Source organism: Electrona antarctica (assembly GCF_951216825.1).
Source record: "Electrona antarctica genome assembly, chromosome: 22".
Taxonomy (NCBI): domain Eukaryota; kingdom Metazoa; phylum Chordata; class Actinopteri; order Myctophiformes; family Myctophidae; genus Electrona; species Electrona antarctica.
Genome location: NC_136805.1, coordinates 2,989,617 through 3,017,044, shown reverse-complemented (window position 1 = coordinate 3,017,044; position 27,428 = coordinate 2,989,617). Strand labels below are relative to the sequence as shown.

The following is a 27,428-nucleotide window of genomic DNA, read 5'->3' as shown; positions in this document are numbered from 1 at the left end:
TTGTTTAGAAATCCATGTCGTTACACCGCATCTCTCCACTAGCTATAAAGAGTGCTGGGTTGGTTGCACCCCGAAAATAGCAGATCTACAATCTATAGATCTGCTATTTTCGCAATTTTTGTCCAAAAAAGTGCCCTTTTTTCAGCCCCTGCCTCTCTAACACTCTCTGCACGTCCCTGATGTGAAGCAGTTGTTCCCCCAGAGACGACATGACAACATGTCTCTCTGTTCACCATCACATCTCTCTGGTCAGACAGGCTACGGGCAGTGGCGTGCACAGACATTTAGAGGGGCAGGTGCTCAAGTGAAAAAAGGACACCTTGTGCAGCGCGTGGAACCGGCCGGTTGCCTTAATAGTGTGAGATTTATAGATTTTGGGGCCTAAATAATATATTATATGTTTTTTTATCAAGAATTGATCAATGTCACCATGGTCCACATGGTTACAGTGTACACTGTAAAAAATAAAAAATGTTATTTTTTCTTCAAAAGGGCACATTTGTCCAGAAGGACTAGCACCCCCTAGTGTCTATCTGTGCACGCCACTGGCTACGGGTGTATCTGTCTGAATCCTATAGGAGCGGAGGAGGGGGGGAGACAGACTACGGGTGTATTTCTTCTGTCTGAAATCCTAGATTTGTCTTCCAGGGAAAGTTGACTGAGTACAGATGCTCCTCTCCTACTACAGCAGCCAGTGCCCTGATTCTTGTACACATTCAGGCGTCGGAAGATGCCCGATACACGGCGAGCGAGCATTTCTATTTTTGGGCTGGTTCAGCAGCTCCACACACTTTGGCATATTTGGGATAAAGTACTGTAGGCCTTGCTGAAAGACACCTCAAAATAGTACAGTAGTTGTTGAGAGACTCCAGGGGTTTCTCAGCAACGTATAAGACACTGCGACAGGTTCACGTCTTAGCACAGTATTAAAGGTATATTCAGTGATTTGGGTGATTTGGAGAAAAAAAACCCTTGGTCCGCCCTTAGAGTATATATGAATAGAGACGGCACCCGAGTTCTCCTTCCATCCACTTGCATTAAGTTGCTCAGAAGCCCATGAGGCGATTTCACTCCTCCTTCCGGTTAGGAACAGAGTGCATTCTGGGATTGATTGGGCCAAAGACATGAACGCGCTGCCATTGCACTGAAACCGCGTTCACGTGTCATCATGAACATGCGCAATGATAGTCAACAGACCAGCGCGTTCATGTTCTTGGCCCAGCGCTGCAATACCAAATTCGGCCACTATGTCCATTGCGCCTCAGGGTTTCCTCCGGGTGCCGTCTCTATTCATATATACTCTAAGGGTCCGCCCCGGTAACAACATGTGCACACGCTCTACTGTGGGGGGGACGTGCAACAGGCCAACAGCAACATGTGTACCAAAAACAAAACAAAAGGTTTTTTTTTGGCCCCAGGGGTTAACTGGGGACAGGGAGGAACTCCTTATATGGTCAGCACACTCTATAGTAGGGAGGATTATCACCAACAACAAAAGAAAAGTGATATTTGAATTAAGTGAAATCACTGAAAATACCTTTAATATTGGCTGTTGACTTTGTGGGCGGTCCCAAATTCGTGTGCTATCTATGCTATCATACACACAGTGCACACAGGCATGCATGCAACACACACACACACACACACACACACACACACACACACACACACACACACACACACACACACACACACACACACACACACACACACACACACACACAACATCATGCATGAACGATCAGGATATTAATCAACCACTTGAGCCTTGGGACGGGTACCGTGTATATTCTGGCGCTGAATATTCTGCAAAGATACAACAACAAAATAGCCGGAGATCTGTCTGTTTTGTATGAGATTTTGTGTAGAGGTCGGATGATACTAGCAGTCCTGGTATAGAGCCCTGGGGGACCCCGGTCAACTAAGTATATTATAGGGTTTAACTGGTTTTAATTGACCAAGCTTTTCCTCACTCTCTCACTCACTCACTCACTCAATCCCTCACCCCTCAGTCCCTCACTCACTCAATCAAACAATCAATCAATCAGGTGAATGACAAGAGATGACGTTCAGCCATGCTGAAACACAGCAATTAAGTTATTGTATTCATACCTAAAGTATTGCTACACAGTGAGTACAGTAGCTATAGCTGAGGTGAGAGCCTGAGGCATGAGAATAGTTTCTTATAATAAAACCCATCTGCCGGAGTTCTAAGATCTACCGGATCTTTTAGGCCGAAATATCGCTTTAACAATGCCAGACAGCGTAATAGCCTATTAACGCTGCCCACCTAAGTAGCCCACTCACACACAGCCCCAAACAAATCAACGCATAGTCAATAAAAATGACAAATCCAAACCGATTTAAAGTAGACTATACTGTATACTTTAAGCCACACGTTAGTTTGTAATAGGTTCCATCTGGTCGAAATCAAAAGGACTAACCTTACTTTAGTTCATTCGATAATCGAGAAAGAGACCCCCTCTTAAATTTCTGTGGATTTCCGTCGCAAGGGCCTAATCCTTCTTCTTTTCACGAACATCCCTCCATCTCTGCGGTCTCCAGGCCCTCCGGGGCAAACCTCTGAGTCATCGCACCTTGATCTCCCTACCCTAATTTCCTCATTTCCTCGCTCTCCGCAGACAGGGGGGGCGAATCATCTCCATGGCCAAATATTTCCCCTGCGATGGCTCGGCTAATGACCCGGCGCTACTGTGTTTTCAGTCATTTTCTCACTATTTTTAGACCTTAAGAACATTATTGGATTACTGCTGACGGGCTGACAGCAGGTGGGTGGCGGCCAGGAAGAACCAATCCCTGTGTCGTTCCACCACGTTAATCCGTTCATTTCACTCTCTGGTGACACATGCAGGCATTGTTCAGTTTATTTCTACTACTACTACTACTAGGCTACTACTACTAAGCTGGAAAGTTTTGATATAATGGAGAAGGCCTTATTTGAACACTGCTCTGCCTTCCTCAAGTTCCTCTCTATGGAGACATTTATCTAATACAAATAACACCCATGTGAAGTGAGGGGCGCTAATAATATATTAAGTCTAACTCATGTTGCTATGATTAGGTGATGTAATGTGTGTGGTGTAAAACAAACGGTGTCAAAACAAACATTAAATTGTCTTTATTGTTAATGGCATTTAATGTTTGTGTTTTAGGGACAAGATGATTTTCCCTTCATTGTCAATGGCGTTTCTAAAACAAACATTGCCCCTCAAAAACTAATTATTTTAGCAATGTCCTCAAAAATGTTTTTTTTAGGCATGGATATCCATGCATGTGGATAATATAATAATTGAACATGTTTTGCGCGCTGTGACTGGCTGGTGGGTGTGTCATTCTGCGCTGTGACTGGCTGGAAGGTGTGTCTTTCTGCGCTGTGACTGGCTGGAAGGTGTGTCTTTCTGCGCTGTGACTGGCTGGAAGGTGTGTCTTTCTGCGCTGTGACTGGCTGAGCATCGCACTACCTGTGCGTGCCACAGGTAGTCTCGCATTGCCAGACTTATATAGGAGCGGTCTGCTCCTATATAAGTCTTATAAGCATTCAGCTTATAGGAGCAGACCTGGCTATGCCACATTCAGCGTGAATCTGAAAAGCTCTACATCTGAACTCAACTGGCACACATGTGTCTATGTTGAATTAAGAGCTGCGTAAACTGCTCTATTTTTACATAATAATAATAATAATAATAATAATAATAATAATAATAATAATAATAATAATAATAATAATAATAATAATAATAATAAATTGGGAAATCATTTTCTATGTGGTTCTCAAAGTGGGGCACGTCTAGGGACCCTCAGGGGTCCTTGAGGGAAATCCAGGGTGTTAAATTAGTTAATTTAGCATAATTCAAAATCAGTTTAACCACTTTGAAAATAGCACATCCACAAGCGGATCTGCAATTTTCTAAATGCCTTCGAGAGAAAAAAAAGAAGATTTTTTTTTGACAAATTTGGATATTTTTAAACATTTTAGCAACACAAATCTTATATCTGCAACATGACCGCATCTCGTGGCAGTTGGTAGGCCTGGCCCCTAAACAATATTTTCAGGTGGGGGTCCGCAGCCAAATAGCCTGCACAATGGGGGTCCTTGGACCTTGACATAAAATGGTTTGAGAACCAGTTGTGCTACACTACTACTTCAGCACAAGGCACTTACAACAGATTGATTGATTGAAGTATTTATTAACAGTTTGCAGAATTACATTCAAGCTAAAACTGTTAACAGTGAGTGGACGACCCAATAAAGCACTACACTTGTTTACAAGAGGGTCCACCTTAATTATTCGATTCATCATAACATTTTGAGACGTACAAATATACACTTTTATATAGCCAAAGAACAGGAAATCATCATAATAAAGGAGGTAAAAAGGGAAAATAAAACATATACAGTGAGGGGACAAAGGGGTGGGATGGGATGGGTTGGGTTTGCTTAATTCACAATCACATCAATTTAGGTTCTAAAGGTTTTTTATTTTTTATGATTGAAATATTTATGAACAGAACAGTTTGCAGAATTACAGTACATTTCAAGCACAACTCAATACAAAAAACTGTTAACTGTGAGTGGACGACCCAATAAAGCACTAGACTTGTTTACAAGAGGGTCCACCTTCAATTCATCATAACATTTAGAGACATGCAAATATATATATTCCTTTCCAATTCCAACAGTGTGCAACGCTGCAGAACGCTAGCCTGGTTAATAAACCAGACCGAATCAGCCGTTGGCAAAAAAAAGTTGCCTACCAGCGACAGTGTTGTGTGATATTAGTCTGGCTTATTAGCCAGGCTAGCAGAACGCGCAGCTGATTTTGAACGCTGCCTGAGAAAACAACAGCTTCCACATCCCATAGGCCGGAGGCACATTCGTCGTGCCGTGATGATTGGTTGGTTAGCGAGTTGTCAGGCAACCCACTAACCTATGGTTTTCAAGCGGGTGTCGCCGTGACAACAGCCAGGCCAACCACCGCGCGCGACCACCCACCGACCGTCCCTCCGGCCCATGGGATCAGGTCCTAACTAACCCGGTTGGTTGGTTGCATAGAGTATATGGTTGGTTGGCTCTTGGGTTCGTGTACTTCCGTCGTACGACGGCGTCGTACGAAACAAACACCTGATCTACAAGCTCACAGCGCGTCGCGTGAGCGACGCATTGTGAGCTTGTAGATCGGGTGTTTTGGGGGGGGCGCGAGACACCCTCGTACGACAGGAGTATAATGTGAGACCGAGCGAGCAGCGTTGCCATGTCCGCTCGTTGTAAGCGACTTTGGGCTTGTTTTTCCCTGTAAAGTTGCTTGTAATTGTAAATAATTGGTAGTTGCGGGTTGCTGTTGTTTGGGCTCGTTTCCTTATGTTGTTTAAACTTAACCAGGGTTACATTTTCAAGTCAAGGACCCCCGGGCCCCAAATCAATATATAGGCGCCTATATATATATTTGAGGCAATGCAACAAAAAAAATCCTGAACTATTCTGGGAAGCTGATGGTCAGTTAGACTGGTTATTGCTTATTGGTTAATAATGAAGTATTTAGGACAGCCCAGTTTGTTTCTAGAGCCTGGAGTAGAAGACAATCCCAGCTCTTCAACATGTGTCTCCCAGCTGTTACAGGCCTTTGATTGATTGATTGAAATATTTATTAACAGTTTGCAGAATTACAGTACATTTCAAGCACAAACTCAATACAAAGACTGTTAACTGTGAGTGGACGACCCAATTAAGCATTATACTTGTTTACAAGAGGGTCCACCATGTTCAATTCATAAAAACATTTAGAGACGTACAAATAGACACTTCTATATAGTCAAAGAACAGAACAGGAATTCATCATAAAGGAGGTAAAAAGGGAAAAGAAACATATACAGTGAGGGGGAAAAAGGGGGGGGGGGGGGGGGGGGGTGGCGTGATTCAGATTTTTACGGGGGCCAGTTTCGAATTGCAGCCGTCCGTAGGTGCCCTTTGAGAGCGGTTTTGAAGGAGTCAAGGGATTTGCATGTCTTAATGACTGTTGGTAGGGCGTTCCACATTTTGGTGGCATAGGAGCGAAAATAATTTAGTCCCTTGTTTGTGCCGAATCTGGGTTGTACATGGTTCGTTGCACGTTGCCTAAGGGTGTATTTTATGGTATTTTATTTTATGTTGTATATTATGTAATCTGCTGCCTTGTAAGGATCTGGGGTGTATTAGTCAGTTTGGTATTCAGTTGATCATTGTTTGCAAACTGTCATGTCGGTTTATTGTCATTGTAAACTGTAAAAAAGTGTCCTGTATAACTCCATATGCATATGGGCTGGGCTTCTTCGGAAGCATGACACTTAAATAAAGAATCAATCAATCAATCAATCAATCAATCAATCAATCAATCAATCAATCAACCAACCAATCTTATTTATTCATTCATTCATTCATTCATTCATTCGTTTGTCCGTCCGTCCGTCCGTCCGTCCGTCCATCCATCAATTAATTAATTAATTAATTAATTCATTCATTCATTCATTCTTTGGAAAATTCCATGTTTTAAAGGGCGAATTAAAGTGAATGGCTCGGGCTCGTTTTCATAGACCCGTTTGCTTGTTTCTCTCTCTCTCACGCCGCAACGTGGCAACAGTGCTCGGCGAGACGTCGGGTATGAAATGGCAGTTTGTTGGTTGCTGGAGGAGGCTCGAGGAAGACACACATTACACTGCTTTATTTATATGATCTAAAAACACACACACACACACACACACACACACACACCCACACCACCACACATCATGATGAGGATGATGCACTGATCTGATCCAGGGACGGATTCTATTAACTCTAATTAAAATAACCCCACAACAGAAAGACAACTGGCATTATTTGGACTATAGCTGCGGGTCTAGATCGAGAGGGTTTGGTTGGAATTGTTATACACACAATTATTATTTGTTTTTTTCTCTTCTTTCTTTCCCCGCCGGGACGGACTGTGATTTTATAATTTCAAAGGAAGAGAGGACGGAAAAAAAGGAAGGAAGAAGGAGATCGGTATCGGAATTTAAGTGAATTAGCAGGAGAAGGAGAGAGGAGAGGAGGGTGAGTGATCGTGTGTGTGTGTGTGTTGGTGTTTGTTTGTGTATTCCCCCCCCCCCCCTTCCTTCATTTGTTAGTAATGATGATGATAGACGCAGTTATTGTTTTGTTGTGTCAGGCAGCCGCGTGCACGAGGGAGGAGGATGTCACGCGCCGTGACACTGTATATTATATTTGTAATGTATAGGTGTTGTCGTGTTCTTTTAAATGACACACACACACACACACACACACACACACACACATTTTATCTATTTGTAATGTATAGGTGTTGTTGTGTTCTTTTAAATGCTAGGGACACACAGCTGTCCCTAGCTGCTGCATGCGTGCAAACGATGTTCGGCCTGCCGCTGCGGCGTCGCTTGCCGACAACAACGCGCTATTGCAGGCTCGTTGTAGTTATAATAATTGTGTTGTGGTGGACAAGCGACAACAGCAGTAACGGGGTCTGTTCTGCTACAATTAAAACACACACACACACACACACACACACACACACACACACACACACACACACACACACACAGTGTGGCTACTAGCATGAGCCAGGCTACTGTATTAAGTGACCAGCAGGGTTTGGCGAACCACTGCTCTTGAGAACCAGGCAGCTTTGATGCTGCAGTCTGTCTGTGCAGACCCAATATTTCTGCAATTCACGTCAATTAGTCCATGGGTTCCCAAAGTGGGGTCCGGGGACCCCTAGGGGTACTTGAGGGAGTTCCAGGGGGTACCTAGCTCAATTAGAGATAGGAACCAAATGGACCCTTATGGGTCTGTAACTCAGTGTAAAATGAGTGTAAAATGCAGGGTACCAGAGATAGAAATTCCATTAAATCGGGGGTCCATAGCATAATGCGTGTGAAACTGGGGGTCCTTGAAATAAATATGTTTCGGAATCACTGCTATAGAGCCGTAAAAATCCTCCCTTATCGGGGTCACTGGCATATGTTTTCAAATGGGGGTCCGTGACCTAATAAATGTTGATTTGGGGGCCCTTGACACGAAAAAGTTTGGGAACCACTGAATTAGTCAATTAAAGAGAGCCCCCCCCTCTTTCTTTCAGCCTTTCACAACGTGAGTTTTACTGGGAAACCATCCTCGGAAACCCAGGCGTTTTTACTTCCAGGATTTCACACCATTTCACACAAAGAAACAAGTGCAATTGAGTACGAAGGAAACAAAGCCATTAGGCTTAATTCCTTAGGTCTTAAAGGAGCATTCAGTGATTTGGAAAAAACCCTGGTCCGCCCCGGTAACAAGATGTGCACATGCATACTCTACAGTGGGGGAAGTACAACAGACCAACAGCACATGCACCAAGGCCCGCCCCACTCGATCATGATTAGAGGAAGGCCCCTCTCATCCTGATTGGATGAAGGCTTTGCCACCCAAAGTCCAAACCGAAACTAGGGTTTTTTGACCCCAGGGGCTCACTGGGGACAGGGAAGAACTCCTTATATGGTCAGCACGCTTTATAGTAGGGAGGATTATCCAAAAAATAAGAAAAAATAAGTGATATTTGAATTAAGTGAAATCACTGAATATACCTTTAAATCTTCAACCAATTCAACCAATCAAGTTGACGCCATGATTTAGAACATGTCAACCATGAGTGCTATAATATAAACATACAACATTCTTTCTCTCCTTTTTGAGTGGTGCAACCACTCCTATAGACAGCTATGTGTGTGGCTGTGTCCCTGGGCCGGTCCCTGTGTCCCTGGGCCGGTCCCTGTGTCCCTGGGCCGGTCCCTGTGTCCCTGGGTCGGTCCCTGTGTCCCTGGGTCGGTCCCTGTGTCCGAGCACGAAAATAGCGTTATAGCGTTTGTTCACCACCAAGTGTCACTGTTGCACAGCCTAACACACAGACACACACAGGCCAGGGAGGAGGGCTAGTACAGTACAGTACAGTACAGTACAGTACAGTACAGTACAGCACCGCACCACTCACTTCAGACGGGTCTGATTTTTGCTTATCTTTTTAACCTGTACAGCACTTTAGTCGACCATTGGTCTTGGCCTATAGGCTATACATTTGAGTTGAGTAACATTGCTAGCTGCACATTAGCGCCCCCATGGGGTCACACAATGCTAGAGGTCACACGTTTAGTGTGAGAACGCCTGCTACATCTTAGCAGAAACTAACCTTTATCAGTGTCAGCTGTATGCTGCTTGAAAGTGGCAACAATTTGTGTGTGTGTGTGTGTGTGTGTGCACAGCGCCACGCGTGTGCGCAAACTCGTGGAGATATGTTTATTAGAAATCCTTTGTATAAATTCAGATATTTGATTAAATACACCCTTAGAGTATAATCTCTAAGGGTGTATTACAACCATAGGTTAGTGGGTTGCCTGACAACTCACTGACTAACCAACCCCCACTGTGTGTGTGTGTGACCCAGCTGGTTGGTTGGAACGAGCAGGTATGTCGCTCTGTGAGGTGAATATTAATAGACAGGGTTTGACAGACACGATCACTCGGCATGCAGTGTATACCGTACGTGTTGCAATTAATATTCTAGCGCAATATTTGTCTACTGTATATGAAGGCAAAAGACGGGTCGGGTCGTCCAATCAAAAGGCCTGTGTGATCTGATACAAACATTGTCTTGGACAGACAGACAGCGGAGACACTCGACCTAATGAGATAATGTATAAGAATGATGATTCAGAATTTCAGATCATGTTGTCTCTCTCTCTCTCTCTGGCTCTCTCAGACAGACAGACAGCCAGACAGACCTGTGCCAGTGATTCTCAACCCTGTTTAATTTCAAGAACCACCAGTTTAATATGCATTCTAGCCCATGTCGGACATCCATTTGATAAAACGAATACTGTTGTTATCTCGTATATATAGGAGGACCCCTGGCTGTCTACACCAGGGGTCCTCAATAGGCGGACCCCTGGTAAAATAACAAAATAAAAGTGTTCTTTGTGCCTCAACACAATACCTCTCATTTTCTGTGAATTTTTGGAGGGGAATATTTGTGAAACATTTTATTTCCATACTCTGCACCCCAGTATTGGTTGGTTGGAAGGGGATCAGATTTGTATAAGCTTGCCTTGGTGTGACTGTACTAAACAGGCATAGAGCCCTGCTCTCCGCTGGCCGCTGCGTGGCCCGCGCCGCGCTCATGGGACCACCGGACCTTAGTCTTTTTCAAAAAATATTAGTGGACCTTCAGCATTTCTAGTTGAGGACCCCTGGTCTACACTGTATACTAGTCCTCAGTGTTGGGTTCCATGTGGAACGCTCTGAGTTACAGACCCATAAGGGTTCCATCCATGTGGAACGCTCTCAGAGTTACAGACCCATAAGGGTTCCATGTGGAACGCTCTCAGAGTTACAGACCCATAAGGGTTCCACGTGGAACGCTCTCAGAGTTACAGACCCATAAGGGTTCCATGTGGAACGCTCTCAGAGTTACAGACCCATAAGGGTTCCATGTGGAACGCTCTCAGAGTTACAGACCCATAAGGGTTCCATGTGGAACGCTCTCAGAGTTACAGACCCATAAGGGTTCCACGTGGAACGCTCTGAGTTACAGACCCATAAGGGTTCCATGTGGAACGCTCTCAGAGTTACAGACCCATAAGGGTTCCATGTGGAACGCTCTCAGAGTTACAGACCCATAAGGGTTCCATGTGGAACGCTCTCAGAGTTACAGACCCATAAGGGTTCCATGTGGAACGCTCTCAGAGTTACAGACCCATAAGGGTTCCATGTGGAACGCTCTCAGAGTTAAAGACCCATAAGGGTTCCATGTGGAACGCTCTCAGAGTTACAGACCCATAAGGGTTCCATGTGGAACGCTCTCAGAGTTACAGACCCATAAGGGTTCCATGTGGAACGCTCTCAGAGTTACAGACCCATAAGGGTTCCCTGTGGAACGCTCTCAGAGCTACAGACCCATAAGGGTTCCATGTGGAACGCTCTCAGAGTTACAGACCCATAAGGGTTCCCTGTGGAACGCTCTCAGAGTTACAGACCCATAAGGGTTCCCTGTGGAACGCTCTCAGAGTTACAGACCCATAAGGGTTCCATGTGGAACGCTCTCAGAGTTACAGACCCATAACGAGTCCCGGACGGTCCTTTGCACCCGACTTTGAGAAACGGTGGTGTACGAGAGAAGGTTCCAGTCAGGGACACGCAGAGAGTGTTCGAGAGGCAGGGGCTGAAATCCCGTAAGAGGGCACTTTCATACAAAAATAGCTGATCTACAAGCTCACAACGCGTCGCGAGCTTGTAGATCAGCTATTTTCAACAGCAACCCAGCACTCTTTAGCTAGAGGAGATGCGGGTGTACGACATGGATTTCCAAACAAATTTGTTCAATGCCAAAATGCTGTGTTCCAAGTTCAGGAGACTTTGGGGTAAAACAAGCAATTCTCCTGAATGCTGCCTTCCAGCATGGCATGGAAAGGAGAGGCATTTGCATTTCTTTCACCATTAGTAAATGCTGCATTCGTGGTCTGGAGAGGGCAGTTGTTTTACAGACGGGTAAAAGGGCAGGGGCTGAAGCTCCCTTTGATGTCCAGTTATGTAAATAGGTTTTCAATGTAATGAGTCCCGGGATGCAGGGATGGTCTTTTAGATGAGTCCCAGGGACATTTTATGAGTCCCACTTCAACGACATTAGGAGTCATATTTTGCCTTTTCTTTTTTTTACAAATTGCAGCATTTAACTCCCATTTCATTGACATGTATTTTTTTTTTTACTGTACATGCTGAGTACAGTAGTGCATCCCGTGGCGTGGATGCAGAGGTCGTTGTTTTTATTGCGTCCCTTAACTATAAACTGCGTTTGGGATGCAAAATGCACCTTATTTTAATCTCTGGATGTCTGTGTGCACGTTTCAGTGGCATTTATTCGGTGGCCCAGCCATCCAGTCAGCCAGTCAGTCAGTCAGTCAGTCAGCCAGCCCCCCAGCCAGCCAGCCAGCCAGCCCCCCCACAGCGTGTGTTTCGTATCGCTTGCTCCTACACTTTCTGTAATGTGCTTGGCCTGACTGCTGCTGGTGGTGCATGCTGGGGCTTTATTAATCCATTGAGACCTGGAACGCATCCATGTCACGTTAGCGTTTAACCACATTAACCATTAACCCATTTTGGGGCGGGAACCCGTTTTGGTGTTTTAAACATTGTTATAATTTAGCTATTGAAAAATAGCAGATCTACAAGCTCATAGCGCGCCACCGAGTGGCGCGCTATGAACTTGTACGTCTGCTATTTTTGAAAAATTGTTAAAATGTGCCTCAAATCTTTCCGAAAATTGTCATGATTTAGAAAACTTTTTTTTTTTAATTTCGACGTCAGGCTTGAACTGGTTAATCACCTGCCAAAACAACAGCAGGACTCCAAGAGGAGCTCGGCCATTCCTCCTCCTGCACCAAAGGGAAGTGGACAGGACAGGAATCCTGCCTACGTCCACGTCCCCCCCCTCCGTCCCTCCGTCCCTCCGTCCCTCCGTCCCCCCCGCCCCTCCACACAGTGTCCGTGCACTGTGTTCTTCTTTCCGTTGTGTGTTCTGAATGCAGGGGTTGACTCTAAAGTCTAAAGTAAACCTCTTCTGAGAGGCCATTTTGCTGGGACCGTCGGGCAAGTACGGTTCATGTTCACTTTTTTTTAAATGTTTTTTTTGTGGCTTTCGCCTTTATTTTATATATATTTTATAGAGGGACAGACAGTATGCTGACAGGAAATGGGGAGAGAGATGGGGGGAAGACATGCAGTAAAGGCCGTCGGGATCGGGAGTCGAACCCGCGGCACACTGCCAGACTGGATTACCAGCCAAGGTGCCTGGACCGCTGAGCCATGGCCCAGGCCAGTTCATGTTCACTTAACCCGAAAACCAAATCGTCCATTATAAACAATACTAGGGGATATTTAATTTGAACAGTATTGATACATTCACCAGAATGTTTTATTTTTAAAATTTTATCCCACGATTTTGCAACCCATTCTTTCACCCGGCCGGACGCAGCGTGTGGAAGGAACACGTTATTCCGACCAGTTCCTTTCCCCTCCATCAGGTGCCCCGGCTGGCCAGGGGGAGGCAGTTTAGAGACCAGGATTAATGTTTTTTGTGAGGGTACCTACCCTAAGGGACACAGGGATAACATGTGAGGGTACCTACCCTAGGGGACACGGGGAGAACATGCAAACTCCACACAGAAAGGCCCTTTTGCAAACCCCGCCTCGGGTATGGTATGGGCACTGATGACACGGAGGAGAGAACACGCCCACAGCATCCCCAGCGGGAATCGAACCCAGGACCTTCTAGCTGTGAGGCGACAGCACTACCGACTGTGCCACCGTGCCCCTCCAGAATGTATTTCAATAGTTTTGTCTTTCTACATGCTGAAGATTGTTTCCTTACTTTACTCTGCCTGTTTTAGTCAAAATAATGTGAAGTTTTGAGTTCAATTCACATGAGGAATGAACAGTCGAGTCATGATACACAGATTATAAATAGTGCTTATATTTTATTTAAAGACCTTAAATATGAAACAAGAACATCACGAGGTAGCGCATCATTGATGGATAGCATTAATAATGAATAGTGTGTATAAAGGATGGTGCTAAATCTACACCAATGCTTGCCAACAATATCACTTCTTGTGGCACCAACATTGGCACTAGGGTTCTGTTCAGTTCCCACTAGGGTTCTGTTCCGTTCCCACCAGGGTTCTGTTCAGTTCCCACCAGGGTTCTGTTCAGGTCCCACCAGGGTTCTGTTCAGTTCCCACCAGGGTTCTGTTCAGTTCCCACCAGGGTTCTGTTCAGGGTTCTGTTCAGTTCCCACCAGGGTTCTGTTCAGGTCCCACCAGGGTTCTGTTCAGGTCCCACCAGGGTTCTGTTCAGGTCCCACCAGGGTTCTGTTCAGGTCCCACCAGGGTTCTGTTCAGGTCCCACCAGGGTTCTGTTCAGGGTTCTGTTCAGTTCCCACCAGGGTTCTGTTCAGGTCCCACCAGGGTTCTGTTCAGGGTTCTGTTCAGGTCCCACCAGGGTTCTGTTCAGGGTTCTGTTCAGTTCCCACCGGGGTTCTGTTCAGTTCCCACCAGGGTTCTGTTCAGGGTTCTGTTCAGGTCCCACCAGGGTTCTGTTCAGGGTTCTGTTCAGGTCCCACCAGGGTTCTGTTCAGGGTTCTGTTCAGTTCCCACCAGGGTTCTGTTCAGGTCCCACCAGGGTTCTGTTCAGGGTTCTGTTCAGGTCCCACCAGGGTTCTGTTCAGGGTTCTGTTCAGGTCCCACCAGGGTTCTGTTCAGGGTTCTGTTCAGTTCCCACCAGGGTTCTGTTCAGTTCCCACCAGGGTTCTGTTCAGGGTTCTGTTCAGGTCCCACCAGGGTTCTGTTCAGGGTTCTGTTCAGGTCCCACCAGGGTTCTGTTCAGGGTTCTGTTCAGTTCCCACCAGGGTTCTGTTCAGGTCCCACCAGGGTTCTGTTCAGGTCCCACCAGGGTTCTGTTCAGGGTTCTGTTCAGGTCCCACCAGGGTTCTGTTCAGGTCCCACCAGGGTTCTGTTCAGTTCCCACCAGGGTTCTGTTCAGTTCCCACCAGGGTTCTGTTCAGAACCAGGGTTCTGTTCAGTTCCCACCAGGGTTCTGTTCAGTTCCCACCAGGGTTCTGTTCAGGTCCCACCAGGGTTCTGTTCAGGTCCCACCAGGGTTCTGTTCAGTTCCCACCAGGGTTCTGTTCAGGTCCCACCAGGGTTCTGTTCAGGTCCCACCAGGGTTCTGTTCAGTTCCCACCAGGGTTCTGTTCAGGTCCCACCAGGGTTCTGTTCAGTTCCCACCAGGGTTCTGTTCAGGGTTCTGTTCAGGTCCCACCAGGGTTCTGTTCAGTTCCCACCAGGGTTCTGTTCAGTTCCCACCAGGGTTCTGTTCAGTTCCCACCAGGGTTCTGTTCAGGGTTCTGTTCAGTTCCCACCAGGGTTCTGTTCAGTTCCCACCAGGGTTCTGTTCAGTTCCCACCAGGGTTCTGTTCAGTTCCCACCAGGGTTCTGTTCAGGGTTCTGTTCAGGGTTCTGTTCAGGGTTCTGTTCAGGTCCCACCAGGGTTCTGTTCAGGGTTCTGTTCAGGGTTCTGTTCAGGTCCCACCAGGGTTCTGTTCAGTTCCCACCAGGGTTCTGTTCAGGGTTCTGTTCAGGGTTCTGTTCAGGTCCCACCAGGGTTCTGTTCAGGGTTCTGTTCAGGTCCCACCAGGGTTCTGTTCAGGGTTCTGTTCAGGTCCCACCAGGGTTCTGTTCAGGGTTCTGTTCAGGTCCCACCAGGGTTCTGTTCAGGTCCCACCAGGGTTCTGTTCAGGTCCCACCAGGGTTCTGTTCAGGTCCCACCAGGGTTCTGTTCAGGTCCCACCAGGGTTCTGTTCAGTTCCCACCAGGGTTCTGTTCAGTTCCCACCAGGGTTCTGTTCAGTTCCCACCAGGGTTCTGTTCAGTTCCCACCAGGGTTCTGTTCAGTTCCCACCAGGGTTCTGTTCAGGGTTCTGTTCAGGTCCCACCAGGGTTCTGTTCAGGGTTCTGTTCAGGTCCCACCAGGGTTCTGTTCAGGTCCCACCAGGGTTCTGTTCAGGTCCCACCAGGGTTCTGTTCAGGGTTCTGTTCAGTTCCCACCAGGGTTCTGTTCAGGTCCCACCAGGGTTCTGTTCAGTTCCCACCAGGGTTCTGTTCAGTTCCCACCAGGGTTCTGTTCAGTTCCCACCAGGGTTCTGTTCAGTTCCCACCAGGGTTCTGTTCAGTTCCCACCAGGGTTCTGTTCAGTTCCCACTAGGGTTCTGTTCAGGGTTCTGTTCAGTTCCCACCATGTGAGAGAGCTAGCTTATCCCATTGAGGCCCGACGTCGAAATAAATAAAAAGTCTTCTGAAAGAATATATATTCAAAGATTTGTGCCACATTTTCACGATTTAAAAAAAATAGCAGACCTACGAGCTTGTAGATCTGCTATTTTTCAATAGCTAAATAATGCTTAGTTAAAGGTATATTCAGTGATTTGACTTAATTCAAATATCACTTATTTTTTCTTTTTTTTCTGGATAATCCTCCCTACTATAGAGTGTGCTGACCATATAAGGAAAGCTTCCCTGTCCCCAGTGAGCCCCTGGGGTAAAAAAACCCTAGTTTCAGTTTTGGTGGCGGGTGGCAAAACCTTCATCCAATCAGGATGAGAGGGGCCTTCCTCCAATCATGATCGAGTGGGGGCGGGCCTTGGTGCACATGCTGTTGGCCTGTTGCACTTCCCCCCACTGTAGAGCGTGCATGTGCACATTTTGTTACCGGGGCGGACTGGGTGGTTTTCCAAATCACCCAAATCACTGAATGCTCCTTTAAAACACAAACTGGTTCCGGTCCAGAATGGGATATGTGACTGTAGCAATAACCGTCTCAGTGGACTTGGGGTTAGAGTGTCCATCCTGAGACTGGGCGGTTGTTGGGGTTTGATCCCTGGCCAGGTCATAACAAAACTATAACAATGCCTTTCTGCTTGCCACTCGGCATCAAGGCTAGTATATAGGCCAGGGGTGGGCCACTTTGACCATGGACAGGGCCACTATATCTCCACACTCACTCCAGAGGGCCACGTAGAGTTCCCAACCGTCCCCGTAAAATACGGGATCGTACCGTATTTGGCAACTAAGCAATAACCGTCTCAGTGGACTTGTGGTTAGAGTGTCCACCCTGAGACTGGGCGGTTGGGGTTTGATCCCTGGCCACAGTGGCCAGGTCATAACAAAACTATAACAATTGGAGTATACCCGATACCATTATTTTCCCAGACCGAGTACAAGTACTTAATTTTTAGTACTGGCGGATACCGCGTACCGTACCGATACGAGTAGTCTTTATTTTTGTTGAGTAACTACTTATTTTACCCCCTTTTTCTCCAATTTAATTTCATTGTCATGCCTATACACTTGTCAGTTGTCATTCATGCTTGTAGATCAGCTGTTTTTGGTGATTTGCTGCATTATCGGGCCGGTTCCGAGTACCGAATACGAATACTTGAGGGTGGTATCGGCCCGAGTATGCGATACCAGTATCGGTATCGGAACAACTGTAACTAGAAAAAGTGCCCTTCTGGGCACAGGTCTCCACCAGGAGGATAGGACTGTGTGAGATGTTTGGCAAAATGTTTAGGATTAATATAAACATGTTTTTGAAGCATTTTGTTCCAAAAATGTGTTTTGCAAAAATCAACCTGTTGGTGGCGCTATAACAGGCCAATGTGAAAAGGGTGAGATATATTCCTCAGCCTAGTAAGAAAATGTGTGAAAGATTTCACGTAAATTGCATGCTGCGTTCATGATTTGAGGCTTTTGTTCAAAACGGGGCAATCTTGCAAACTGTGAAAGCCAATTATAGCCAATTAGGATGGAATATGAAATATCGGACAGATCCGACTTGAGCACATGACCATAGAGATACTGTGTAACGATTTGTGAGATTTTTGGACAGAATCTGGAGGAGTAATATCAAAACATGTGTTTTACAAAAGTCGGCCTCCTGGTGGCGCTATAAAAGGCAGATGCGGAAAATGCAGGTCAAAGGTTTGTCCTTGGCCTCTAGGGAGTGTGCATGCAACGTATCACGCAGATCGGTGCAGTTTTAGGTAAACAATGTGAAAAGCTGCCTCATGGTGGCGCTATAACAGGCCGTTCTGGAAAATGTGGGGCAGAGGTTCATCGTTGGCATCCAGGGAGTGTGTGTGCAAAGTTTGGCATTGATCGGGCCAACGGTGCCGGAGATTAGCTGATAACGGACGGACGGAAGGACGGACGGACGGAAGGAAGGACGGACGGACGGAGTGCAAAACATACTCTCTCCCCATGCCTTCGGCCTGGTGGAGACAATAACAATGCCTCTCTGCTTGGCACTCAGCATCAAGGATAGTACTGTATGTAGGGATTAGGGAGTAAGTAGGCCTACCTGTGACATGCTAGCGTTATGTCCAGGAGATGTACCTGTACATGCAGAAAAAGGAGATGGGTCATTTTAAATCTGTGTTTTTGGTACATGCCCACTGCCAGAGAGCCCCTGATTTGTAAATGGTAGCCTAAAAATGGTCTTCAAATTTCTATAGCACCTTTTATTCAAAGCGATTTACACATTGTGCATTACATTCACCCTTCACTTAAATTCACGGTGGTGGAAGGAGGCACCAATGGCACAGTGCAAGCCATGGTGATTCCAACTTGCTCATCGGGAGGAGCAGTTAGTTTTGTTCAGTATCACAACGCGTCGCAGCGCAACGCGTTGTGAGCTTGTAGATCGGCTATTTTCAGCATGCAACCAAGTGTAAAATGACTTACACTGGATCTCTTGTCCACTATAGTCCCTTCCTAACATTTTATTATAGTTTTTTTGTTGTTGACACAATTGTCAGTATATTTAGTCTTAGTTTTAGTCATCGTAGCTTAGTTTTCATTTAGTTTCCATTTAGTTTTCGTCAGTGAAAAAAGGTAGTTGACGAACATTTCTCGTCTTAGTTTTAGTCGACGAAATCAACACTGGTCCCGCGCCACTATACTGTCCCTTTAGTAGCATGGTGTGACGGAGGAGGAGGCTCGCCGCGCCACGTGCACGACGTTTGTGAACGGAGGAGGAGGCTCGCCGCGCCACGTGCACGACGTTTCTGAACGGTGGAATTGGGTTGACAGCTTGACACGCTTCGTTATACTGTGACTGTGACACGCCCCCGGCCCCATTTACACCATCCTGCCGACTGCCGTGGGCCTCGTAGTAGCCAGTGTTGCCAAGTCTGCTCATTATAAGCGGCTTCTTTGGGCATATTTCTTATAGGCATTTAGGTTATTGTATTGCAGATGTGATTTCCACACATACCAGCTCTCACGTGATAAACCCGGAAATCCCGGATCCAGAATATGTTGGATCCGGTTCCTCCGGTTCTGGATCCCACGTTCCAAACCCTGTAATTCTGATGGCTTTCTTCTTCCAGGGTTTGAAAAAATAAATAAATAAATGGGTATGCAGTGATGCAAATAGCCTGCATCCCTGCATCCTTAGACTCACTGAATTGAGAAAGGACGCAATCATGTCGACCTCCGGGGGTCCTGGGATGCAATACTGTATTCAGTACTGTACTCTAACCTCGTTTATACAATGTCCCCGGGACCCATCTAACCCATTTAGACCTGAGGACGATTCTACAAATGTCTTCTAAATCCTGACAGTTTTCTGAAAAACCCTATGTTTCTATGTCAGTGGTTCTCAAACACTTTCATGTCAAGGACCCCCAAAAATATATGTAATTGGCCACCGACCCCCATCTGAAAATATGTTGTTCCAGTGAGTGACCTCCCAGGAGCAAATATTTGAGTTAAAAACATTCGCTCTGGAAGAATATATATATATATATTCAAAGATTTGCACCACATTTTCACGATTTTTCAAAAATGGCAGATCTACCATTTGCTTGTAGTGCGGCACTTGGTGCCGCGCTATGAGCTGCTATTTATCAATAGATAAAGTTTAAAATAATTGTTAAAACACCAAAAGGGGTTCCCGCCCAGAATGGGCTAAAAGACCACCCCTGGGTCCCATCTAAGAGACCACCCCTGGGACCCATTACATTGAAAACCTATTGACATCACTGCGGGGGGGGGGGGGGGGGCGAGACTGCCGAGTCACTACTAATGTATGTACAGTATATACAGGATTTGTTGGAGTTTACAACAAAATGGCATTTGCATTTGTTTCCAGGCCAAAGAGCAGGACGGACACTAATCCAGTCAGAGTACAGTAGCAGAATGTTCCCATTCCTAATAATGCCAACATCACACGCACAGCAGTAGTGGAAGTTCAAGGGTCGTTGGCACCGGGCGCGGTATTCCTGCTTATTGTTTCACTGCTTTTAGCTTAGATTTTGTGTGTGTGTGTGTGTGTGTGTGTGTGTGTGTGTGTGTGTGTGTGTGTGTGTGTGTGTGTGTGTGTGTGTGTGTGTGTGTGTGTGTGTGTGTGTGTGTGTGTGTGTGTGTGTGTGTGTGTGTGTGTGTGTGTGTGTGTGTGTGTGTGTGTGTGTGTGTGTGTGTGTGTGTGTGTGTGGTCGTCGCGCGCAACGACTGTGCGCGCGTGCGCGCACAGTCGTTGCACATGGCAGGGACGTCTGTCCATACAGATGTCCGTCTGTCTCTCCATGGCTGTATTGCGTTGCTTGCATAGGTATGTTTTGTTGTGTGTGCGTGCGTGCGTGCGCGCGCAGCATTTACAGGGGTGCCCAAAAGGTAGATTGTGATCTACCAGTAGATCACAGTAGATCTACCAGTAGATTGTGATCTACCAGTAGATCACAATAGATCTACCAGTAGATCACAGTATATCTACCAGTAGATCACAAAGGCTGTGTTTGGCATCTGCCACTTGAATTAGGGTGGCTTGTTTGATTGACATCAAAAAGGCCTGTCAGCTGAAACCCATAATGTAATACTTTGTTTTCAAGAGTGTTGCTGTGCACAAAAACGTCAGTAGCATTACAAATTAAATACAAAAAACCCCCCCCTACCTATTCCATTTCTCCCCCTCCATTTCCCATTCCAAGTGCATTTGTCTTATATGTAACGCAGCTCCGCGGTTCCGAAGCCCCCTCGGGTACATCATTTAATTTATATTTTCAGCAATGGTAAAATATTTTTTTCGGTGGGTAGATCTTGTTGAGCTTGTCATTTTGAAAGTAGCTCATTTTTCCTGTTCTGCCATGCAGCGAGCTTGTGTACCACAGTGTCTCCTGTTGTCAGCACTGGGCTGGCAGAGAGAGAACAAAACCATTATCAACATGTGTATCTTCGTCTTTCTGGCTACCATTGGCAATGTCTTGCAGAGTGTCACTATGTCACAGTCACACTGCTAGTGTACACTTTCAAAGAAATTAGAGAAACGGTTGGATGGCACTTACACCCGCCTTCTAATGAGAGCGCAAAATCTGTCTTGGAAGAGCCACCCATCGACTGATCTATATGGAGCCGACTTGGGGACCCAACGCAGCTCCTCCAAAGAAAACAAACAAATGAACGGAGCTGATCGTGAATCCCCCCGGCCCCCACCGCCAACCCTTTTTTTCCCCTCACTGTATATGTTTCTTTTCCCTTTTTACCTCCTTTATGATGAATTCCTGTTCTGTCCTTTGTCTATATATAAGTGTCTATTTGTACGTCTCTAAATGGTTTTGATGAATTGAACATGGTGTGGTTTTATTTATTGGAAACAAGTGTAATGCTTAATTGGGTCGTCCACTCACAGTTAACAGCCTTTGTATTGAGTTTGTGCTTGAAATGTACTGTAATTCTGCAAACTGTTAATACATTTTTCAATCAATCAATCAAACGGCAACCTTCCCCGTGTTTCTTCACTGGTCCGATCCAGAAGAACACAGTTTGCCGGCCACTGCTACAGAGCTGACAATGAGGTTATATCTTCCCTTCTTCTCTGGAGTCCTGCCTCAAAGCAGACCAGAAGTAGGAAACTGTCGTTCCCTGATGTCATCGCTATAGGGACACAGGCATCAGTAAGCAGGGACTGGGGATGGCAATGAAGGACCGGAAAGTCTGGCGTGGCATTGTGAAATCCATGATCTCGACCGCGGTCGAAAAATGATGACGATGTTAGTGTAGATGCACATCAAACCTAGCATTGGTCCAAACAAAACTGCATTGGTCCAACCAAAATGTTATCGAAATAACATTTATGGTCAAGCAAACAGACTTCAGTCTATTCTCTAACATAGCCTGTGTGACTGTGAACAAGTACCCAACATAGCTTTAGTATAACTAGCATCTATCAAAACGATATGAGAAGATGTGATTGAGTCGGAAGAGATGAGTTTCTTTCCCCCGACTGCAGTGGAAGAGAGAGTGAGTGTGCAGCAAAGGTTAACTCCCCTGGCGTCTGACATTTTGTTTTAACCGATTTTGGGCAGGAACCCCTTTTGGTGTTATCATTATGTTATGCTTTAGCTATTGAAAAATAGCAGATCTACAAGCTCATAGCGCGCCGCGCTACGAGCTTGTAGATCTAGCTTACGCATATTTCATGATAAATGCTTTTTATGTATGTGATGTATTGCCATGCTTTTTTGTTCTTGCTTAATGTAAGTCGCTCTGGATTAAAAGCGTCTGCTAAATGCCTAAATTGTAAAAATTGTAAATTGTGGAGATGGCTGAGGCCTGGATAAGGAGTAGTAGTAAGGCCTGGAGATGGCGCGGCACTGTAGATCTGTTATTTTTCAACCCAGAATGGGTTAAGGCCAACAACGGCCAACATCGAGTGACTGACCCATAGGATGACCGATTAATAGTGCGTTCCTAATAAGGAGCTGGGTAGACTATTGAAAGTGTGAGGCTCAAAGATGGCAAGATTTGTTCAAACCTACAACACCATACTAGTCCAGTAATGTAATTTGACCTCTAACTAATTGCAAAAAACCCAAACTCAACTGATTTTGCATCTTCAATATATCCTGAATAACAGAAAGAAAGTTGCCTGGAATTGTCTGAGGGGAAAGTGTTGAAAATAGCCTGTACAGTGTGGCCACCATTGACATCCATTATAAGGCAATATTTTCTAAATTTCCTTATGCTTTAAGTAGCATGTGACATATCAAACTAGGTTGTTGTCATGATGCTGAAGCCATTCCAAGCATTAGTTTTGCATAAAAACACTCATTGGGCTAAATTTGGCCATAGCAACTTGCCAAAATGTAATGAGGTCAGCACATTTGGGCAAGTTGCTATGGCCAAATTCAGCTGAGTTCGTTTTTTTTGCAATTAGTTAGAGGTTGATCCTGTATTTTCCATAGATGTCCTGTACTATACAGTCAGTGGAACAGATGGATACGCAAACCTGCAGCTGAGCTGTTTAATTCTCAGCTATAACTACGACAGTTTTCCTGTGAATATGTGAGCAGGCCCTGGTGGAGGTGCTGCATATAAATGCTGCCTCATCTCACAGTGTGAGGTGTTTCCACCAGTGCTGTTTTTCACAGCAAATTTTGATTTGTCTCTTGAATAGTTTTCATTTAGTTTTAGTCACATTTTAGTCACCCGGAATTTTTTTAGTGTTAGTCTAGTTTTAGTCGACTAAATATCATAAGACTTTAGTCGACTAAATCTACAGTTGATTTAGTCGACTAAAATGTGTTTTGGTGGGCCTTGATGCCGTCGTAATGGCTGATTTTACACTTGCTGAAAATAGCAGATCTACAAGCTCACAACGTGTCGCAGCGCGACGCGTTGTGAGCTTGTAGATCTGCTATTTTCAGCATGCAACCAAGTGTAAAATGACTACTGGATCTCTTGTCCACTAGTATGCCACCAAAATGTGGAACGCCCTACCAACTGTCATTAAGACATGCGAATCCCTTGACTCCTTCAAAACCGCTCTCAAAGGGCACCTACGGATGGCTGCAATTCGAAACTGGCCCCCGTAAAATCTGAATCCCCCCCCCGCCCCCCCCTTTTTTCCCCTCACTGTATATATTTCTTTTCCCTTTTTACCTCCTTTTTGATGAATTCCTGTTCTGTCTATAGAAGTGTCTATTTGTACGTCTCTAAATGTTTTGATGATTTGAACATGGTGGACCCTGTTGGAAACAAGTGTAATGCTTAATTGGGTCGTCCACTCACAGTTAACAGCCTTTGTATTGAGTTTGTGCTTGAAATGTACTGTAATTCTGCAAACTGTTAATAAATTCTTCAATCAATCAATCAATCAATCCCTTCCTAACATTTTAGTCTAGTTCTAATTTGTTGACATAAATTGTCAATACATTTAGTCTTAGTTTTAGTCATCACAGCTTAGTTTTCATTGTGTGAGGTGTTTCCACACCTGCAGCCGGCAGCAACAGACAGAATTTAGGCTCTTATGCACAGCGCCCACACATTGGGAAGAAACTGGGTCTCTTCCTCTCTTCCTTCACAAGTCTCAGCAGTTACTAATTAATTCAAGGCTCTGTCCCATTTTGTTTTATTGTTAGCACAGTGGTTCATTTCCATTCAAGGAAACCCCCATAACTTTCTGTGTGGAGTTTGCATGTTCTGCCCGTGTCCCCTAGGGTAGGTACCCTCACATAAAACATCCTGTAATCCTGGTCTCTAAAACTACCTTCCCCTGGCCAGCCAGGTTGGACTCCTCATGCATAGAAGGAAGCATGAGGTCAGTCTGCTGCCCCCCCCCCCAGGTTGGCAGAGGAAGTGTAGCGCCCAGGATTACATTAGATAATTGACACTGGGTGAAAAAATGGGTTACAAAATTGTGGGATAAAACATATATAAAAAAAAGGGAAACCCCCATAACTCATAGTGTACAAACAAAACCAAATGGACCCTTACATAGGCACTCCACTGGAAGCAGGGAGGGAGGAGGAGGAGGGGGGAGGGAGGGAGGGGGGGTACAGTTTGTTCTGACTCCTGGCCCAATGCGGTTCAGCCTGTCTATCAGAGAGACAGAGCATGACCTCGGGGAGTCGGCACATCAAAGGCAGAGACACAGACTCCATGTGTTGGTTTCCTGCCACACTCTGAGACCCACTGGTGTAGCAGAGTGTTTGGTTTCCTGCCACACTCTGAGACCCCCTGGTGTAGCAGAGTGTTTGGTTTCCTGCCACACTCTGAGACCCACTGGTGTAGCAGAGTGTTTGGTTTCCTGCCACACTCTGAGACCCACTGGTGTAGCAGAGTGTTTGGTTTCCTGCCACACTCTGAGACCCACTGGTGTAGCAGAGTGTTTGGTTTCCTGCCACACTCTGAGACCCACTGGTGTAGCAGAGTGTTTGGTTTCCTGCCACACTCTGAGACCCACTGGTGTAGCAGAGTGTTTGGTTTCCTGCCACACTCTGAGACCCCCTGGTGTAACAGAGTGTTTGCCTGCAAGGACGTGCAGAGAGTGTTACGCCAGGGCTCCACCGGACGCGTTGCGTTGCGTCTGCGTCGCGTCAAAAAACGCACCGGTTCAATTTTAATGCACGCGTCGCGTCTCCGTCAACGCGGGCAGTGGAGCCACCCTTCATTGATTAAAAAGGGAACATTCCCTGACGGTGACGCTGACGCGACGCTGACACGCCCGGGGGAGCCCGGCCGTAAGAGGAGCAGGGGCTGAAATCTCGTTAAGAGGGCACTTTTGGACAAAAATAGCAGATCTACAACCTCACAGGGTCCAACCCTGCTCTCTTTAGCTAGTGTAGATGCGGTGTAACAACATGGATTTCTAAACAAATTTGTTCACGTTCACCATTTATGCTGCATTCGTGGTCTGGAAAGGGCAGTTGTTTTACAGACGGGTAAAAGGGCAGGGGCTCAAGCCCCCGTTGATGTCTGTGTTTGCAGTGAGCCAACATGCACAATATAAGCAGTTAAGCACCATGACTCCGTTTCACCAGAATAGAACAGAGACTATCTAACCTACCGTCACCGTATTTTTATGAAATGTCTGTCTGTCCTTACTGACCGCTTCTCCTCAGTGCTTGGAGCAATTGATCTGCATTCGACACACGGGCATCATTGACCATCATTAGCTTATGCACCCAATACTGTGAATACCCCTTTTTTCACTGCCATTGCTGTGAAAGTGCGTTGTGCGCTGTCGTCACGCTGTCGTCACGCTGTCGTCACGCTGTCGTCACGCTGTCGTCACGCTGTCGTCACGCTGTCGTCACGCTGTCGTCACGCTGTCGTCACGGTGTCGTCACGCTGTCGCCACGGTTTCCCTGTTACTGCGCATGCATGTGCACATGTATGCACAGGAGTATGTTAGCGTGTGTGTTCGCGATGGGTCGCGCGTGTGTAATTGTATATGTATGCACGATTTATGAGGTGTGTGTGTGTGGCTTCGCAATGCCATAACTCGATCACGTTTTCTTTGCTCCCGATCCGATTCCCGATCCGATTCCATCATTTAATTTTGAGTATCTTCCAATACAGATTTTTCCCGATCCGATGTTGATATTTTTATAGAACACTTATGCCATATCACAATCATACAATGTCCCAAAATCACAGACAATATCCAGTCTAATATCATGATATGGATATAATATTAATAATAGTAATGTCCCCATCATGTCCCGATCACATTGTCTTTCTCCTTGATCCTGGGAGAGGAGAGGAGAGGAGAGGAGAGGAGAGGAGGATATAGCAGTAGTCATAGTAACCTTGGGGTCAGGCACATGGTCCAGAGGAGAAAAGAAGAGAAGGTCAGGGCCATGGAGGAGAGGAGAGAAGAGGAGGGGGTCAGTCCATGGTCCAGAGGATGTCCAGCCATCATGACAGAAACCCTCTCAGCTAAGATCTAACATCGGACTAATGATTTATCATATTTCATCCAACTCGCCTACTCATCTCTCTCTCTCTCTCTCTCTCTCTCTCTCTCTCTCTCTCTCTCTCGCCTCTCTCTCTCTCTCTCTCTCTCTCTCTCTCTCTCCCTCTCTCTCTCTCTCGCCTCTCTCTCTCTCTCTCTCTCTCTCTCTCTCTCTCTCTCTCTCTCTCTCTCCCCTCTCTCTCTCCCTCTCTCATCCATCATTCTATCCCTATATTGGCCTCCATATTGATGTATGCGCTGCATGTAAACTCCACACAGGAGTGATGGCACTCTCATGGAAAACGGATACATGTTCATGTTTTAGAGACAATGGCGTCCCCGACTCCCCACATCATCCACCAGTCCTGCCGGCCATCCATCTTATTACTGTATGTTGACAGCCTGTCATATGATCCTCCTGAGTGAGTGTGGTACAGTACAGACAGACAGACAGGGAGGCTGACGCAGGCGACCACAGATGGGAGATAGATGTCTTCCATCAGTCGGTCTGTCTCTGGGTTCATGTTGTTGTAGCCTCAAAATCAAGTCCTCTTGGCAGTTAGTTAATTAAAACCGATTTAGGCCTGACGTCGAAATTAAAAAAATGTCTTTTTAAAATGTCATTTTTTCTGAAAAACCTCATGTTTCTATATCAGTGGTTCTCAATATTTCGTGTCAAAGACCCCAAAAACTATCTGTAATTGGCCGCCGACCCCCATCTGAAAATGTTGTTCCAGTGACCTCCTGGAAGCAATTAAAGATTTGAGTTAAAAACTGAAACTCTGAAAGAATATATATTCAAAGATTTGAGGCACATTTTCACGATTTTTCTAAAATAGCAGACCTACAAGTTCATAGCGCGGCACCGATGAGCTTGTAGATCTAAGTATCTAAGTACTTAGCTAGAGTACAACATAATGCTTACAACACCAAAATGGGTTAATGTTTGTCTTTTTTAAAGTGCCGTGATATTTGTACTTTTTCTGTATTTTTGTACTGTTTTGCATGTATTTATGGAGTTAACATTACTCTATAGTATAGTAGTA

At 45.8% G+C, this 27,428-nt stretch overlaps 1 protein-coding gene across 2 annotated transcripts in view; it reads left to right on the top strand.

Annotated features, from left to right (window-relative positions):
• Positions 1 to 6,699: 6,699 nt before the first annotated feature.
• Positions 6,700 to 27,428, top strand: part of mapk8b (mitogen-activated protein kinase 8b) — an 85,394-nt gene continuing 64,665 nt past the window's right edge. For both annotated transcript variants that reach the window (XM_079491981.1, XM_079491982.1), the window contains exon 1: positions 6,700 to 7,087. The gene's annotated coding sequence lies outside the window, so the exon portion shown is untranslated. The remainder of the gene's footprint in view (positions 7,088 to 27,428) is intronic.